Source organism: Onychomys torridus, chromosome 12 (genome assembly GCF_903995425.1).
Source record: "Onychomys torridus chromosome 12, mOncTor1.1, whole genome shotgun sequence".
In the NCBI taxonomy this organism is placed as follows: Eukaryota; Metazoa; Chordata; class Mammalia; order Rodentia; family Cricetidae; genus Onychomys; species Onychomys torridus.
In genome coordinates this window covers 4108980-4126610 of record NC_050454.1, presented here as the reverse complement: position 1 = coordinate 4126610, position 17631 = coordinate 4108980, and the positions used below count along the sequence as shown (strand labels likewise).

General features: G+C 47.6%; 1 protein-coding gene across 5 annotated transcripts in view; it reads right to left on the bottom strand.

The window, feature by feature from the left end:
- St6gal1 (ST6 beta-galactoside alpha-2,6-sialyltransferase 1) overlaps positions 1–17631 on the bottom strand; it is a 127973-nt gene that overhangs the window by 90050 nt on the left and 20292 nt on the right. For 3 of the 5 annotated variants that reach the window (XM_036203959.1, XM_036203958.1, XM_036203964.1), the window contains exon 2: positions 9540–9682. The exons of the other annotated variants lie outside the window; for them this stretch is intronic. The gene's annotated coding sequence lies outside the window, so the exon portion shown is untranslated. The remainder of the gene's footprint in view (positions 1–9539; positions 9683–17631) is intronic. 5 annotated transcript variants of the gene reach the window in all.

The window sequence follows — 17631 nt, the reverse complement described above, 5'->3', positions numbered from 1 at the left end:
TGGGATGGAACGTGGGTCCTCAGGCTTGGTAGGAAAGTTTTTACCCACAGGGCCAGCTCTGAATCATCTACCCTGGCTCATTTTCATGGACTATTGAGTGCAACTCAGTAAAGCTGTTTCAAAACTCTATATCTTGCTATCCACGCCATTATGGTGGCCCTCTAGATTCACTGGACAGAGTCATAAGCACACTCTACAACAGAAAAAGGGGCTACCCCTTAAGGCACAGTCTCAGAGTATCTCCTCATTCATACCCATGGGTACATCAACAGTTAAAAGGCTGGACATGGGTAACCTGTAGAGCAGCCTATATTGAGGGGGAAGGTCCTGAATGGCCAACATTGGGCCAGGCTACAGTCATCTCCCAGCACAAAGCACCAATAGCTTCCTGAAGATCACACAAGGACTCCACCTGCTGCCCAAAGCTAAGGCTGAAATCCTCAGGGCAGAATCACTTCCTGAGGAAGCGTCCTGTCTCTCAGACTGTTCACTTACACAGTATCAGAGTTCCCCACAGACTCTGTGACTTCACATTTGCCAGTGTTAGTATTTATGTCTCTCTCTTCAGACAATGTGAGGATTCGGCTCATGTGTGCACACAGAACCCAGATGCTCCACTAAATGAGCAGATGGGATGCTTCCCCAGAGGGACAGGGTGAGGCATACCTTCAGTTTTCATCCATCAGCCCTGCCCAATGTGTTCATGCAGGGGGTACCTGAAGGAGAGGCAGCCAGAGCTAACACTCCCCCCAAGGGCCCCACACCCCAACACCCCAATCTCTCCTCTCTGCTCATAAAGCAGCCATTAATCCTGCCTGCCTTAGAGGACAAGCTACCAGAGCCCAGACTCCTCAAAATAAACTACTCACACTCTCCTCCGCCATGCCTGATGAGCAGAAGTGGGGGGGGCAGTCTCTACAGTTCACACTCAAGGTTACCTCGGCCTAGGGCCAGTAGGTGAGAATCTTAGCATCAGTGAGGTCACACGCTCCTCCCTCCTTCAGCCTCTCCCCAGGGTGTGTATGAATGGGCCCTGAGCACACAGCTGGCTCAGAAACAGAGCTGCATCCCCCCCAGGGTGGGTTTGGCATTTGGAACCTAAGCTCCCCTCAGACCTGCGCAGCAGAGTGGACTCCTCAGCAATCCAAGGAAGTTCCTGATCTCCCGGTAAATGCATCCACTCCCATCAACAGTGTTTTCATTGCAATATCCCAAACTGCTCCTGCTCCAGGAAAAACTGGCAGCAATTTCTCTTCTGAGTTCCTAAGGGGAGACCTCTGACCATTCAGACACACAGCAGTGTCCTCGTCTCCTCACAGACCCAGATAGCATTCAGAGTAGTAGGGCGGAGGCAGCTGAAACATGGCTGGGGTTGCAACGGCTACCTACTAGCTAACCACAACACCCTTCTGCACGCCTGCTTCTCTGTGTTCAAATATTTAAACTATGACCCTCTTAGATTTGTGTGGAAGACAAGTGAACTAAGCGGAGAACATTTGGTACCCACAGCATGTTGTCACTGTTAATTGCCCATGTTCCTTCTGCAGGGTCCAGAAGCTGCCTCTCTGCCTAGACGGAGGAAGAGCAGAAGGCCCTGGGTCTGAGGTGGCCCTGAAGATGGGCAGCTGTGCTTGACATGGTCACACCAAAACACACTGAGAAACCAGGCCTCCCGGGCCAGTTCCAGAGGTCCAGACGTTGGTACACAGGAGCTGGAGAGGGGCAGGCTGGGACCACAGCAAGCAAAAAAAAAAAACAGTCCTCCCTGGAAAAATACACAGCTCTATGAACTATCTCCTTCCTTAGCCACCCAGAACAATGAACTGGGTCAAAGGATAAACAAGAGGGGACACGTCCAGGGCAGTTCTGGAAATGGTGAGGGATGGAAGCCAGCCCTGGATCCATCCGTTTGCCCATCGGAGGGCACGCCAGGCTACAACTGCAGACAGGTCTACATTCAGACAGTAGGCCTGAGAGGCGCCTGTCGCTCTCCGCCAGGAAAACAAGCCGTTGGCACAGGAGCTACCACTGCAGTTACCAGAGCAGCTGAAGGAAGCAAGCTAGCATCACCCGACATGGGCAGGGAGATGGGGTTGGGGGAGGTGGAGTGGGTCATCACTCTTCAAAACATTCTGGCATTCTCTTTAAAAATCAAACATCACGGATGCCATAGAACCCACTGTTTCTAGTCCTGAGCTCTTGTCCCAGGGTGAGAAAAAAAAAGAAAGAAACTTTATGTTTATACAAAAGCTGATGACATCAGCCCCAAGCCTGAGAGTAACTAAAATGTCCTTCAACAGGTGAAAGGCTGTAGTGAATGAGAAGTGAGTTCCTCACAGGCTAAGGTATTTGAACACTTGGTCCCGGGTGGTGCTGCTGTCTGGGGAGGTGCTGCTGTCTGGGGAGGTGCTGCTGTCGTCTGGGGAGGTGCTGCTGTCGTCTGGGGAGGTGCTGTCGTCTGGGGAGGTGTGGCTTGACTGACGTAAGGTAAGGTATGTCATTAAGGGAAGGTTGAGAATTGACTCTTGGTTTCCTTTGAGCAGTTGACACGTGAGCTCTCTGTTCCTGTTCCAGCTAGCATGCCTGTCATTTGCTGCCATGCCACCCTTACCATTATGAACTCTAACCCTCTGGAATCATAAACCCAAATAGCTTTCTTCCTTGACTTGCTTCTGGTCATGGTGTTTCATCACAGCTACAAAAAAGTGACTAATACACAGGTCAGGATAGTTTACATCCATACCATGGAATAGTACTCAGCGATGAAAAAGGAAAAAAAGATAAAGAAAACTAGCCATAGAGTAAACAACCTTGCTGGGCTTGAGGGGCACCCAAAATGCGTCTCAAAAGACTGCATGTTGTGGGAGACAACGATCCAGGTGGAGAACCAGGAAGAGCCAGGGCAATGACAAGGCAGAGCACCAGGGAGGTCTCTACCTATGGAACACTTCTGAATCCCACTGGCAGTGACGGCTGCCCTGGCCTACACAGAGAAGAGCCAAGCATTGCCCGGTCAGCACAGTGGTTTCAGAGCCCGCCCTTCCCAGGGCCCAATAATTATGCAAGATGGAGGCTCTGGAGAAACCACAGCAAGGTCTAGCCCCTCTCTCAGCCCCTGTGCAGCTTTCTGTGGATTCTGTAATTATTTCAAGGCAAAAAAGGATTTAAAAACAGGAGTGCACAGCCAGTAATCAGGAGCTGGGATTACAGACCACCTCCGTCTACTCCATACCCAAGTTAGTGCTCAAAGCAGATCAGACCACCCTCAGCTCTGTACAAGCCTCTACTCAAGCCTCTACCTACCCTGCTACACACAGCCATCTCCCCGTTTCCTGTAAAACCATCCGTACTCCGCCAGGCACTTCCCACTTTAGGACTGCTGCTCTCCTCCTACCAGAATGTTCACTGTACTTACATGACTCAATTATAATCATTAGCTTATTTGTTTGTAGCTCCAGTTCCATGCACAGCACAGAATTGGAGGACATCTTTACAAAACCTAGAGAACAAAGCCTTGATGGCAGAATATATAAGGCAATCTTCCAAGTGAATTGTAAGAAGAGATTCAATGCAATTTTTAAGACAAACATTTGCTTTACGACTTCTTTTATTTATTATGTATACAGTGTTCTGTCTACATGTTTGCTGGCACACCAGAAGAGAGCATCAGATCTCATGATAGATGGTTGTGAGCCACCATGTGGCTGATGAGAATTGAACTCAGAACCTCTGGAAGAGCCATAAATGCTCTTAACCTCTGAGCCATCTCTCTAGCCTCATAAAAACAATTTTTTTAAAAGTAAAAGCCCAGAGATTTGAGCTGAAATTTAAATAAGGAAATATGTAGATAATAGATGCATCCATGCAAAGAGGCTGATCAGCATTAACCCTGAGGGAAACGCAGACAATGTCATAAAGAAGACCTCCCAGGGAAAGCGCCGAAGCAAAAATCACCTGGCAGACAGGAACCGGCAAGGACGCGGAACACCTGCAATACCAGTAGCAGCTGTTCTTGAAGACAGTTTGCAGCTTCCTAAAAAGCAAATGCACACTAAATGCACGACACAGCCATTCTCTGCCATGGGTTTTCACGGGAGAAATATAGGTCTATGACTAAAGACTTTTTTCATCCACAAATTCTTAGCGAGTAGTTCGATTTAATAGCTGCAAATTAAAAGCAATCCAAATATTTGCCTAAAGGTGGGTGGCTAAACTGTGGGACACACCCACGCCCTTTCAGCAATAAAGGCAGAGATGGCTGATTCAAGTGACAGGGACCAACACTGTAAGGTGCTGAGGGAAAGGAGGGTGCATGCTGCAGGATTCCACCTTCCTGAGGCCCTAGAGAATGCGAACACTGGTGACAGGAAGCACACTGGTCATTGCTGAGGTGCGAAGGAGACAGGAAAGAGCAGAAAGAAAGAATACAGCACAGGAAGGAACGTGGAGAGGCAGGCAATTGGCTGTGAACACTAATGTGATCTGCAGCCGTATACATATGCCCACACTCCTCAGGTTGTGCAATTTAAATACAGACAGGGTTGTTGTCTTTCAATCATTCCTAGGTAAAGGCAGATGAAGCAGGATAATGGCACTATTTAGTAGGCATCTCCTTTAAGGAGAAAAGCCTTATGTAAATTGTCAGTCTTCCTTTCAGATAGGAATCTTGCAAACTTATCTAATACAGGAGGAAGCTGGATCAGAAAGCCTCCAGGGCCAGTTGGGGGGGGAGTGGAAGGAGTGGGGGTGGGGAGATTGGGGACTACAGCTGTCATCAAGTCAGACTCTAGCTCGAACCCCTCCAAAGCTGAGTGCGCCTCTGTGAGAGCTCAACAGCATACTGCTGGCCTGAAGGCTCAGGTGGTAGACCCTAGCAAAAGCATACACTCAAGAAGAATTGGAGGGAGGGATGGCAGAGACCTCTGGTACCTAAGGTGCCACCTCCCCATCCTGGGTCATCATTACTATGAATGCCTCTAGCAGGAAAGCCCACTGCAGACTGCCACTGAAAGGTGGCTATGCCAGCCTCCATAGCAGCATTCTGTGTGGCCAGAAGGGTTTGAGGACAAAGACCCTGGTCAGTCAGGAGACCAGATCCCAGCTCCACTCGAGGAGTGAACAAGGCCTTCCTCTCTCTGGGCCTCCACTTCTGCCAAGGAAGGAGGTGAAGGAACTCTTTCAACCCTATTTTATGTTCTCTGGGTGCCCTGCAGGGCCTAGCTTTTCCTCCTTCTCAAATTGCGTGGGTGTCCCGGTCAAAAGGAATCTTGATTCTCTGTGGAACTGCAACCCCTGATCCCCACCAGCCCCAGCTCAGAGCAGAGCACCCTTCTCCACCTGGCAGTGACTTTCTAGACAGCCCCTGGCCTCCTTGCTCAGTTACCCCACCTGCCTGCGTCCTAGTTAGGGTTTCTGTTGCTGATGTAGAACATCACAACCAAAAGCAACTCGAGGAGGAGAGGGTTTCTTTCACTTTCATAGTCCATCATCAGAGGATCTCAAGGCAGGAATCTGCAGCCGATGTGCAGGCCATGGAGGAGTGCTGCTTACTGGCTTGCTCCACATGGCTTGCTCAGCCTGCTTTCTTATAGAACCAGGACCACCAGCCCAGGGTTGGCACCACCCTCAGTGAGCCAAGCCCTTCCATATCAATCACCTCTCAAGAAAATGCATGCCAGGCTTGCCCATAGGCTAATCTAGTAGGGGTGTTTTCTCACTTGATGTCCCCTCTTCCAAATGACTCTAGCTATGTCAAGTTGACATAAAACTAGCCAGCTCTCCATGTGTTGCTTAGTGGGCTGGTCATAGACTGAACACTTCAAACTGAGGTTAGGGGCCAGGGCATCCTGGAAGGCACACTGACTTCAGATGTAGTTTCTGCCTTTAGAGTCAAAGACAAGCTGGAAGTGCATGGATCCAGGAGGAAGGAGAGCCTATGTCTTACAGGGTCTTGCTTCAAGGAAGTTTCTCCCCTTGTCTTTGTCAAATCTGTGTGCCCAAGAATTTCCTGCCCAAGCAACTGGGCCATTTGGCTGCCATGTAGTCAGTATCTATGAAACTAGATCAAAGTCTTCTTGCCTGAGATGTTTTTCTGAACAGGACTCCAGTAGCACAAGGAATAATCCTGAGGGTTGAAATGAAATCAAGAAGCTTCCATACAACAAAGAGAACAACCACTGGAATGAATGGACAGCCTGCAGAACAGGAAGAAGTCTTTGCCAACTGTACCTCAGGCAAGGGATTTCTATCCAGGAAACATAAAGAACTGTAAACTTAGACACACACACACACACACACACACACACACACACACACACATTCAATGAATATGTCAATGAACTGAACAGACAGTTTTCATAAGAACAAATACAAATATATGTCAATATATATATGTCCTAAAATGTCCAATGTCCTTAGCTACCAGGGAAATGCAAATTAAAACTAGTTTGAGATCCCATCTCACCACAGTCAAGACAAATCAACAACAGCAAATTTTGGTGAAGATGTGATGAACACGTACACTAGTATAGCCATTGCTGAATCCCTATGGAGGTTTCTCAGCTAATCGCCACAGAACTACCATAGAGCCATACCACTCTTGGGTATATTCCTGAAGGGTTCAGTCAACACATCAGAGAAAAAAAACGCCTTACATATCTGTGTTTATAGCAGCACCATTCACAATGCTAAGGAGACGGGACAATGCCCATCAGCTGAGGAAAAGATAAAGAAAAGGCAAGTCTCTCTACACAACAGAATTTTACACAGCCATAAAGAGAAACGAAATCACGACACGTGGAGAAAAATAGTGGTGAGCTACGGAAGCCAGATTCAGAAAGACAAATGTCTTCTGCTTTCTCTCACATGTGGACCCTACCCCCAACCACAGAGGAAAATAAAGTATATCCATCATACTGGTAACGAAATCTGAGAACACGGACACACAAAAACCCTGTTTCTGGGCAGCAGGGCGGGCTGGGACAGCTACAGCAGGCCCACCTCCCCGGGTGTCAGGTGGGAGCTGCAGAAAGCACAGGCTCCTGGATGGATGTTCTCTCACACTACAAGAAGGAAAGAGCCTCTGGGGTTTAGCAGATCAGTTCAGAGATTGGCAAACTCCACCGCGCCTGTCCACTGCAGCTCAGAGGGGGAGCAACACTCCTTAGGGAAGGAAATGATTGTTGAAGCTGGGCTGGGAAGCCCTGCCTGGGTGACACCTGGGAAGGGCCCCTGGCAGCTCTGAGAGGAGCTTAATTGTATCCAAGCTGTAGTTTCCATATCTGAGACATGGGTGCAGACACACTGCCTGGGGGTGCAGAGTTAAGAGAGCGTGCCCACAGAGCACAGAGCATGGGGCCTCCATCCATGGCCTGACCTTTCTTACCTCACAAAGATTCCTCGAGGTTCTTAGAGTCAGGCCTTCACCGGCATCATCATTGAGAAGGAAAACCAAGCCCCTGATGAGGAAGGAGGCTTATATCCAAGAAAACTATAGGCTGCTTCTGAAGGGTACTGGGGCTTTGGCCGCTATGTAGGGAAAGGCCTGGGAAAGGCAGAGTCAAGGCTGGCAGCCGGAAGCAACAGTCAGGTTCCCTTTGCTAGTTAAGTACAACAACAGCTCAAGGGTCAGAGGACCAGAGGCCTCAGGGACCAGGCCCGCCCGCCAGCCTAGCTTCTTCCTCCCCAGGATCCCATAGCTTCACTAGCAGCGGCTGGTGGCCTGGATTCTTAGGATGAGGGGGAGGGTCCAGGTGCTTGCTGAAGACCCTTGCTACCTTTCTCATTTTCTGAACCACATAAGGAAACTGGTTGTCACAGATGTCTCACCCTGTCCCTAAACCCTCTTTTAGGGACCGTGCAAGAATTGCAAAGTAGGAGCCAGAAAACTCAGAAAGAAGAAAGGCAGAGGCCAAGACTTCATTATGCTAATTTAATTAGCTCTAATCTCCTGACAGTGGGGCCTTGAAGAAAGGGGCTTTTGTTGAAGCCTCGTGTTTGGCAGGAAGTCACAGGCGTGATTCCTCGGAGAGTCAAAAGCCCCGACTGGGTCCTGGCCTTCACGTCTAGTGTTCCTAAGGCTTCCTTTCCACACTTCCCTGGCCAGCCCCTCAACTTTTCCAGGAAGAAAATGTGCCCCAGATGTTGGACAATAAATGGAGGTCTTTCATCCGCCTTTATGAAGGGGTATCAATAATTCAGAACCCCCAAGATGTCAGTCAGAGAGCGAGAGAAATGCAGCCAGTTTCTCTCCATCAATAAACCAAAGGTTTCCTGGTGGCCCAACCCCCTCCCTGCAGCCAAGGAGCCTCCCCAGAGCAGACATTCTCACTGCCCTTAGGTAGCAGCCCCTCATCCTAGCTACCCATGAGGTACTGCCAACAGACCACAAACCACACTCTCTTGTTCTCACGGAGGATCGTATCCTGTGTACTGAACGCCTACTGTTCGTAGGGGAGGCGACTCAGGGTCAGTGGTCCAGCACTTCACTCATATGCTCAAGGCCCCAGCTTTGATCCCAAGCACCAGCATAAGAAAAAAGCCCTAGAAAGTCTGCTTGGTAGCTTCTCCAGTTTCCGGGGCAATTTGTCGCTTTCCCACAAGAGTCAGTTTTAAGCTGCCAGATGTTTTGTATCGTTTTGTCTTTTTATTTCCTGGGGTTCTTTTGAGGGGAGAGGTTAGTGCTTTGTTTTGTTTTGTTTTGTTTTGTTTTGTTTTGTTTTAACAATTCTTTTGTTTTGTTTTTCAAGACAGGGTTTCTCTGTGTAGCTCTGGCTGTTCTGGAACTCGCTCTGTAGACCAGGCTGGCCTCGAACTCACAGAGATCCCGCCTGCCTCTGCCTCCCAAGTGCTGGGATTCAAGGCGTGGGCCACCACATTTTAACAACCAGTTTGTACAATTCCTGGATGCTTAGAACCAACTCTGGAGAGATTCTATACTGGACAAGAGCTCCTCTGGACCCTCATGGGAGTCATCCTTCCACCTCCAGGCAGAAGGGACCAGTAACCCATGGGAGCCTAAGAGAAACTCTAATAGAGAGCTATTTTTAGACCCTGCTTTATTTTCTTCCAAATGTTGTAGGAGTACTTGTTACTTTTATAATCAGAACACATCTAAGTTTATTAAAATCATTTTCAGTAAGCCTAGAGGAATGCTTTGCCCTAACCTCCCTGCATAATTTCTGTCATCTTTGTATATGTCTCTTGGACACACACACACACACAAATGTTTCCTGGGAGCTTGCTTTCCTTTGCAGAACAGAGCACAGAAGCATCCATCAGAAACTGGTGTAGCCTTTGAGGAGAAGTTCATTCTCTTCAGGGTTCAAATTTCCTTAGCAATGGGGAACATGGCAAGACTCTGGATGTTCTACACTAACAAGGCTTCCTCAGCCTCCAGTGACTTTGCCTCCATATGAACTGAGATGGAGGCAGAAGTTGGGACTAAAAACACCCGCTCCTTCTTCCCTGAGCCTTCGAGAATGGCCCTTTCCCCAAAGAGGCATTCTGCCTTCCCGCCAGCTGGATTTAAAGGTTCTTACCTCAGCATTGAGATGGAAAGTGGGTACCAGGCCTTTGGGAGGGGCTCAAGGGGGCCGGTTCATTTCAGTTGACTTCTGTGGCACTGGTTGCTCCTCTCCGGGCCGCTGGCTGCTGCGGTTGGCACAGCTGGCTCTAGCCCTGCCTGCAGTGAAAAGTGAGACTGCAAGCTGGATTCAGAAGCACGGACACAAATACAAGCATGCTGCGAGTGAGCACCCTTCCCCTCCGCCCTCACCGCCTCCCCCCTGCCCCACTTCTGAGCCCTTCCAGAGCACATCACTCTTCCAAACAACCTAAGGTGGCCGTCTGTTCACCCACGTCCATCTGTTTTTGCCCAGTCTGAGTAACAAATTAAGTAAGGCAAACGTTACTAGGGCCACTGAAGCCTGACGCTACTCAGCATTTGTAGGGAGAAAGGCAAGGTAAGACATCTTCCAACCCAGCCCCAGTCCTGTGTTCAGACAGAGCCTGCGGGTTTGTTGATCTCGTCAACCCGTTTCTGCTCTTACCAATGTGAAACTTCTCATTCATTCTGGAAGCACTTCTAACTGGGTCTGAATTTCCGATCCATAGATTACATCTGAACACAGGGAACTAACTGAATTCTTGTGCCAAAGAAATTTAGCTTCCATTTATACATTTAAAAAATAAAATAAAATTGAAGTGAAAGGAAAAAGTTACTCCATCTTGCTCTACCCAAGAAAACGACCCATGATAGGCAATATTCTTTCTGATTCTCGTATTGTCTTTCTTGTTAGCTAGATTTTTTATAAAGATGGGGAAGGGTAAGGTGTGGCTTAATGTCATCACAGTGTTCTGCACTGTCATTTAATGGCTACATAACATGCATGTGCCCCTGGATTCCCTATCATCTACATGCAGTACCCTACATAGTTGGACTATAAATTCTACATGACCCTCAAAGGCTTGGTATTTAAGTCCCCATAAATTCTTTTTGTGCTAATCACATACAGTATTTGAAACTGTATCCCCCTCCAAAAAAAAAAAAAAAAAAAAAAAAAAAAAATTTAGAAATACATCAAAACAAGGAAGCAAAAGACCTCTACAACACAAACAGATCCAACGTAATACCTATCAAAATTCTCATGTCATATTTCACAAGTTTGGGGAAAAGTGCAATTCAAGGATTCGTATGAAACCACAAAAGACCGTGAACAGCCAAAGCGATCCTGAAGAGAAAGAGTAGAGCTGGAGGTACCACAATCCCTGGCCTCAACTTACACACTCAGGATGGTGAAAACAGGCTGTGGTGGCATCGAAATCCACTGGAAGACGGATGGGATGGAACAGAGGACGACAGTGGAGGGAAAAACATACCAGGGGGTTCGGGGGCGACTGAGCAGCCTCTTCAGCAAGCTGTGCTGGATTTCTACCTGCACAAGCTGAAATTAGATCCATGTCTCCGCCTGATACAAAAATCATTTCAAAATGGATGCAAGGCCTTCCTTTACAACCTGAAAGGCCTCGATTTCTAGAGGGAAGCCTAGGGAATGCTCTCCATGGGGGTGGGTGAGAACATTTTAAATAGAATGTGAATAGCAGAGACACTAACCCCATCTATTAACAGATGGGACTCTGGGAAAATAAAGTTTCTGCAAAGCAAAGGAAAACACCAGCAGGGCATACACACAGCCCACAGAGTAGGAGAAAATCCTTGCCAGTTACATGGCAGACAAGGGGCTGGTATCCTGAATTACAAAGAATTGCATAAACTGAAACCCAAGGAAACAAAATTGCCAATTAACAAATGGGCAAAGAAACTGAACAGAGGGGCTGGAGAGATGGCTCAGAGGTTAAGAGCACTAGCTGCTCTTCCAGAGGTCCTGAGTTCAATTCCCAGCAACCACATGGAGGCTCACAACCATCTATAATGAGATCTGGTGCCTTCTTCTGGTGTGCAGGCATGCATGCTGCATACATAATAAATAAATAAATAAATAAATCTTCTAGAAAGAAAGAAAGGAAGGAAGGAAGGAAGGAAGGAAGGAAGGGAGAGAGAGAGAGAGAGAGAGAGAGAGAGAGAGAAAGAAAGAAAGACACTGAACAGATGTCTTTCAAAAGGGGAAAAGAAAAAAGAAAGAGACACAAATGGCCAGTAAGTATGTTTCCAAGTCTTCAGTATTCCCAGCCATCAGGGAACTAGGAATTAAAACTACTCAGAGATACTATGTAACACGTTCTGATACCCAGTCAGCACGGCTGTCATCAACAAATCTGACAACAGGGTGTGGAGAGAACGGAATCCTTACTCACTGTTGGTGGGAGCACAAACTGATACAGCCATTGTGGAAATCCGTTGACCACATGACCCAGCTATTTCACTCCTGGGCAAATACCCAGAGAACTCCTTCCCTTACCACAGAGATGTTTGCACATCATCTTTATGGCTGTTGATTCCCTCTCGCAAACAACTGGAGCCAAACTGTTTGCCTATCAACAGATGAATGGATAATGAAAATTCAGGGGGTGTGTTTGTGCGCGTGCCTCTGTGTGTGTGTGTGTGTGTGTGTGTGTGTGTGTGTGTGTGTGCAAAATCACAAAATCGCAGAAAAATGGAAGAGCTTGGGATGCTTAGAATGAATAACATCAAATAAGATCACATAACCTAAGAAAGAAAACAACAACACACGTTCTCCTTCACATGTGGAACCTAGCCAAGAATCCATGTTTATATGTAAACAAATGTACTTGTGGGCACAGTATAGCACGAAGGCAGGACAACAAGGGACCAACTAGATAACAAGAAAGACTGACTGCGGCACAAACACAGCCGTGAGGAGGATGAGCAGCTGTTTTTACAGCTTCAGTTCTCTCGTGCACTTTTTCCGCTTTTGGTGGAGGATAAGTGCATAAAGTATATTCGATACTGAAAACTTAAAATCTAATGTGAAGCTCCACATTGAGGTGTTCAGACTTTGGGTCTGTTTAATTTTAGGGTGGGGAATTTTCTTTTTTTTTCTTTTTTTTTTTGCAAATATGGGTGTGTGTGTGTGTGTGTGTGTGTGTGTGTGTGTGTGTGTGTGTGTGTGGTGTGTGTGTACTGGGAAAACCCATGATTAATTCCTTAAGCCACAGTCTGGGAGGTCGGGGTCAAAGACTTTCCAAATTGCCCAGGTGTTTGCACAGCAGAAACATTCAATCTCCAAGGCCACTATGTCAGAAAGGCATGGCATCTCTCCCATGGTGCTCTCTCCTCCACACCACAATCAAACTAGTGGAAATGAGTATGGGGTGGGTCCCAGGAGTCTGGATTAGCCTTTCTTGTGCTCACAACTAGCTCAGCTTCCATCTCAGATAAGATCCTCGAGGCTAGATCCAGGGACTGGTGCCTGAGTTAAGCATAGGCAAGAAGTCAGAAAGCCATGAAGGGCAGGGGAGGGTGGTCAAATCGCAGAGAAGTGTCTAGGTGGAAAAAGGAGAAAAATAAGAAAAGAAAAGAAAAAAGCCTTTGAGACAAAGAAAAGCAAGGGCTGTGCCCAGAGGAGACAGAGGTGAGCAGACACTAACAGAAAACTGAAGCCTACCTTGCCGTTTGCAAGGCTGGAAATATCGAGGTCTCATAAAAATTCAGGGCAGTGCACAGCAAACAGTAAAGGCAACAGGTGATACCAAAAGGGGGGGGGGTGTTGCTGGAGGCCTTGGCCACTTTGCTGCTGTGTATAATTAATGTCAACAAAACACCAGAAGTCAGCCAGAGGCACTGTGGTGAAGGCGGGCAGCCAGTGCTGCTTGCTGACAGCCAGCTAGACAGCAGCCGCAGGCCTGCAGGAAGGGGCCTTCCCCAGAACAGGAAAGCCATGAGCAGCCAGCTCACTAGCCTACTTAATGAGAAAGCCTCCCCTGCCATCCCACACCCCACACAAATATTCTCTCTGCAGTCAGCCTGCTTACCTTCTTTATTCTAGGCCACTTTTATTTCATGAAGGTTAGTAATTCACTAGGTAATCCGTCCAAAAAAAATGGCTGGATTTTTGAGACCCTGATGTCCCAGGCAATGGGGAGCCATTCTCCTGGCCTTGCCTAGTTGACTATCCCTGTACACCCTGCACTCTAGCAGGCCCCTGAGGGGATTGTGGGCTCCCTGGGGGCAGTTTTCCCAACTCCTTAAGTAAATAGCTTGCAGGTTTCCAACAATGCTAGTAAGTCACTCACACTCCTGGACCTGCCATGGGGAATGGAGGGGAGGACATTGAGAACAATTGAAGAGAGAAATAGGCTGACCAGGTATTGTTTCAAAGACTGGGCATAGAGGAAAAGTAGCAGAACCTGAGATAAGCAAAAGACACATACAACCTTTGGGAAGGACCAGTAGGGGACCTGCTGAAGGCTGAAACTGCCATGCAGAGACCCACACCAAGGCAGAGGGAGGCGGTTAAGAGACCATCAGACCTAGATGGTACATGTTTGGTGGCCACAGTAGCTATGAACTCTGCTCTTTTACTGTATTCATCCTTTATCTCTCTCACAAAAACCCCTTTTTGATGGAATTTGGGTGAGTTAGACTACCCCACAAAAACAGTCTCTCCCAGGCCCTAAGTCTGCAGCAATAACGGACCTGTGGAGCAACTGGGGTTGCCAAAGTACTAAAGTTGCTAAAGGTGAGTTTGCCAAGATTTTTCTACCCACACTGGGCAGGCCACTGGTCCACTTGCACAACCTCCTCACCATGCCCCGCCCCCACAGTTTGAAAGAAAGGGCCCCCAAAGGGAGTGGCACTATTAGGAGGTGTGGCCTTATTGGAGGAAGTGTGTCACTGTGGGGGTGGGCTTTGAGCTCTCATATGATCAAGCTACTCCCAGTGTCACAGTTCACTTCCTGTTGCCTGCCGATCAAGATGTAGCCAGCACCACGTCTGCCTACATGCCGCCATGTCCCGCCATGATGATAATGGACTGAACCTCTGAAAGTGTAAGCTGCCACCTCGATTCAATGTTTTTCCTTATAAGAGTTGCCCCGTGGTCATGGTGTCTCTTCACAGCGACAGAGACCCTGACTAAGATGTCCCCATGTGCATCCTTGTAGTTTCCACGCAGCTCTCATTCAGTCCATACTCCCAACTCTACCTGTTTCTCCCAGCAGCTCTTCCCTGGTCTCCCTCAGATCCCAAGAGAGTCACTCACTGGGTTTGACATCTGAATCAGTTTCCCATTTTTCTCCTGGGGTCTAAGCAGCCAAGGCCTTCTTCCGCGTCTGCTCTGTTTGAATCTTCCCACCTCACTGGACTGTCCCCCTATCTTGCTACTCTGGTGGCAACTCAGGCGATCTCTCCTTTCTTCCACAGATGAGTGTAAGAAAGGGGCTACCTCTGTGATACTTGTCTTCAGGGGTGCTCTCCCAGAGTACTGACGTATGAGATACTGACCTCAGACCACAGCCAAGACTTCAAGAGCAGTGCCTGTTGCCCAAGCAGTCCACACACTGAACAAGAACACACACTGAGAATTTCATGTTCCAGCCTTGCAAAGCAGAGCAAAGCTAACAAGTTCTGTGTCCGGTCAGGGTGCTATAGCTTGTCACAGGAATGAAGCAGAGGCCAGGTCCCTGGCATCCATGAACAGCCACCACCACACACCCGAAGCCTAGGGTAAAGGAGTTCGCTGTTGACCCTGGAGCCATTATTCCACACTACTTGGGATGTGGGCAGTTTTTCTGATAATGGGGCATGAACATAAATTAGCTAAGTGTCTTTGTAGATCCTTACACAGAAGGCATCCCAAGACCTAAGCCCTGAAAATTTGCTGAGCACTGAAGTCAAGTGAGAAAATACGATACTGGAAATCCAATAAGAACGTCTGCTAAGTTCAAGCAGCTTATGGGATGGCCCCTACCCCCCCACCCCCTTTGCTCCCTCTACTCCCTCTCCCCTCCCACGACCCATGCTCCCCCTCAAAGGTTCATCTGTGAAGCCCCAGCCCAGCATTAATGGGATTCCTACCTCAGACCAAGGATTAGCTGCAGCTGTCCCCCGTAGGCTTCATTCTCATTATTTATCAGCTGCCAGCCTAGACACTCTGTGTTCTAACCGACTTTTTTATTCCTCAGATAGTCCTGTGAGGCTAGAAGTGTTCTGCCCATTTGCTGATAAGGTGACAATTTTAGAAAGGAGCCTAGGCACAGAGCTTAAGAATTTCACTCACAAACCTGCCTCCCAAAGGCCTTTACTCACTGCATGTCAAGAGCTGAAGTTAAATCCGAGTTGAAAACAAAATCCAGGAGGGGTTTCTAACGCTGAGAGGAAAAGCGCAGGGGTTCACTTTCAGCACTAAGCTCCTCTGACACCACCATACAGAAAAGAGCCTCACGGAGAATACACGTGACCACGTGGTGAACGTGGTGTCTCCAGCAGTCACTGTCCTGTTTTCAGCACCCATCCAGAGACTGGAACCACTGAGCCCTCTTTTTAATCAAAGCAAAACACATCCATGACCCTTCATGTCAAGCGGTCCCACCAGGCTCAAGCCCTTCCCAGCCCTCCACAGCCTTGGTCTCTGTGGCTCAAACGCAACAACTTTCATCTCTTAGCTACTTCTGTGCTACTGCGGCGGTGTCTGTAAACCACATACTTCCATGGCTCTTGTTTTCAGCATAAGGGGGTGTTAGTCACGGACTTCCTATCATGCAAAATAAAGGTTTAGTTCACTTTGAGCCCACATGCTGCCCCTAATGAAGTTACACCAATGCTATTAAGTCAACCTCAGCACGTCTCATTATTAATATTATGACCCTGTGGTTATGCTCACAGGAGAGCCATGTGAGGTGTCATGACTCACTCCTTTCACACACACACCTCTCATCTGTCATTTCTCAAGTCTATAACTGTCTCCTGTTTGGATGCCTGTGTTTCAATATAACTAACACTGACGAATTCAGCGTCATCTTTCCCACAAAACTATATAACTCACAGTACAACCCAATACTGTTTGTTTGTTTTTAATTTCTTGAAGCTCTCCCTTCTGGAAATTTCTCTGCTCCTACACCAACCCACACTAGTTGTTTCTGGGGCTTAATAGAAGAGCCCACTTATTCTTTCTTGTTTACTCCCTCGTTGGAGGAACAGAAGCTTGTCGCTTCTCAGAAAGCCTCTGTGGGAGGCAAGAAACTGGCTCTTCTCACGTCTGAAAACACCATCATTCCACCCACGCATTTGATTAATAATTTCTCTGGCAGTTTCTCAGAAATCATCTCCTCTTGAACTTTTTCATAATTTTTAAATGTATTTACTTATTTATCTAGTGTGCCTGTTCACACAAGAATGCTATAGTGCTTGTGTATACGTCTGAGGATGACATAAAGGAGTTGGTCTGGGGGGTCCTGGGGATTGAACTCAGGTAGTCAGTCTTGGTGGCAAGTGTCTTTATGTGCTGAACCACCTGAAGAACTCTCCTCCAGGATTTTAAAGGTCGGCATTCAGTGTCTTGTAACCAGTGCTACCATCCTGTTCTCACACAGAATCCATGCAGGCTCCAGAGTTTCACATTTCGCCTATTTATTTGCATGCACAGGCTATTTGTTCGGTGTTCTTCCACTGAGTCACACCCCATCACTCTCTAGAAGCTTCCATTTGTATACATCTTTTTCTTTTTTCATTTGTAGGCTTTGCTCCAAGTACTCACGTGAAATGCTTACATCCAGCAGCCTACATCCTTCAGTTCTCTCTACTGGTTTCTGCTTTTCTTTTATCGAAAATAGATTTTTTTTTTTTTTTTGGATAAAATATATTCTGATCATGGCTTCCCTCCCAACCTCTGTTCTCATGGGGAATCCACACCCTTTCTGTCTCTCCATAGAAAACAAACAGACATCTAAAGAATAATTAAAATAAAGTAATACAAAACGAAAACAAAGAGAAGAAAAATCCTATGTATTGAATTGTTTATTTTTTGAGACAGGTTCCCTCGTTGCCAGGCTGGCTCACGCTTTCTATGTAGCCATGGATGACAGTGACTTTCTCATCTTCTCATCTCCACCTTCCGAGTGCTGAGACTTTGGTTCGTGCCACTGTGCCTTGTTTTCTGAGGTGCTGAGGCCAGAGCCCAGGATCTCCTGCAGCTAGGTAAGCTCTCTATCAAT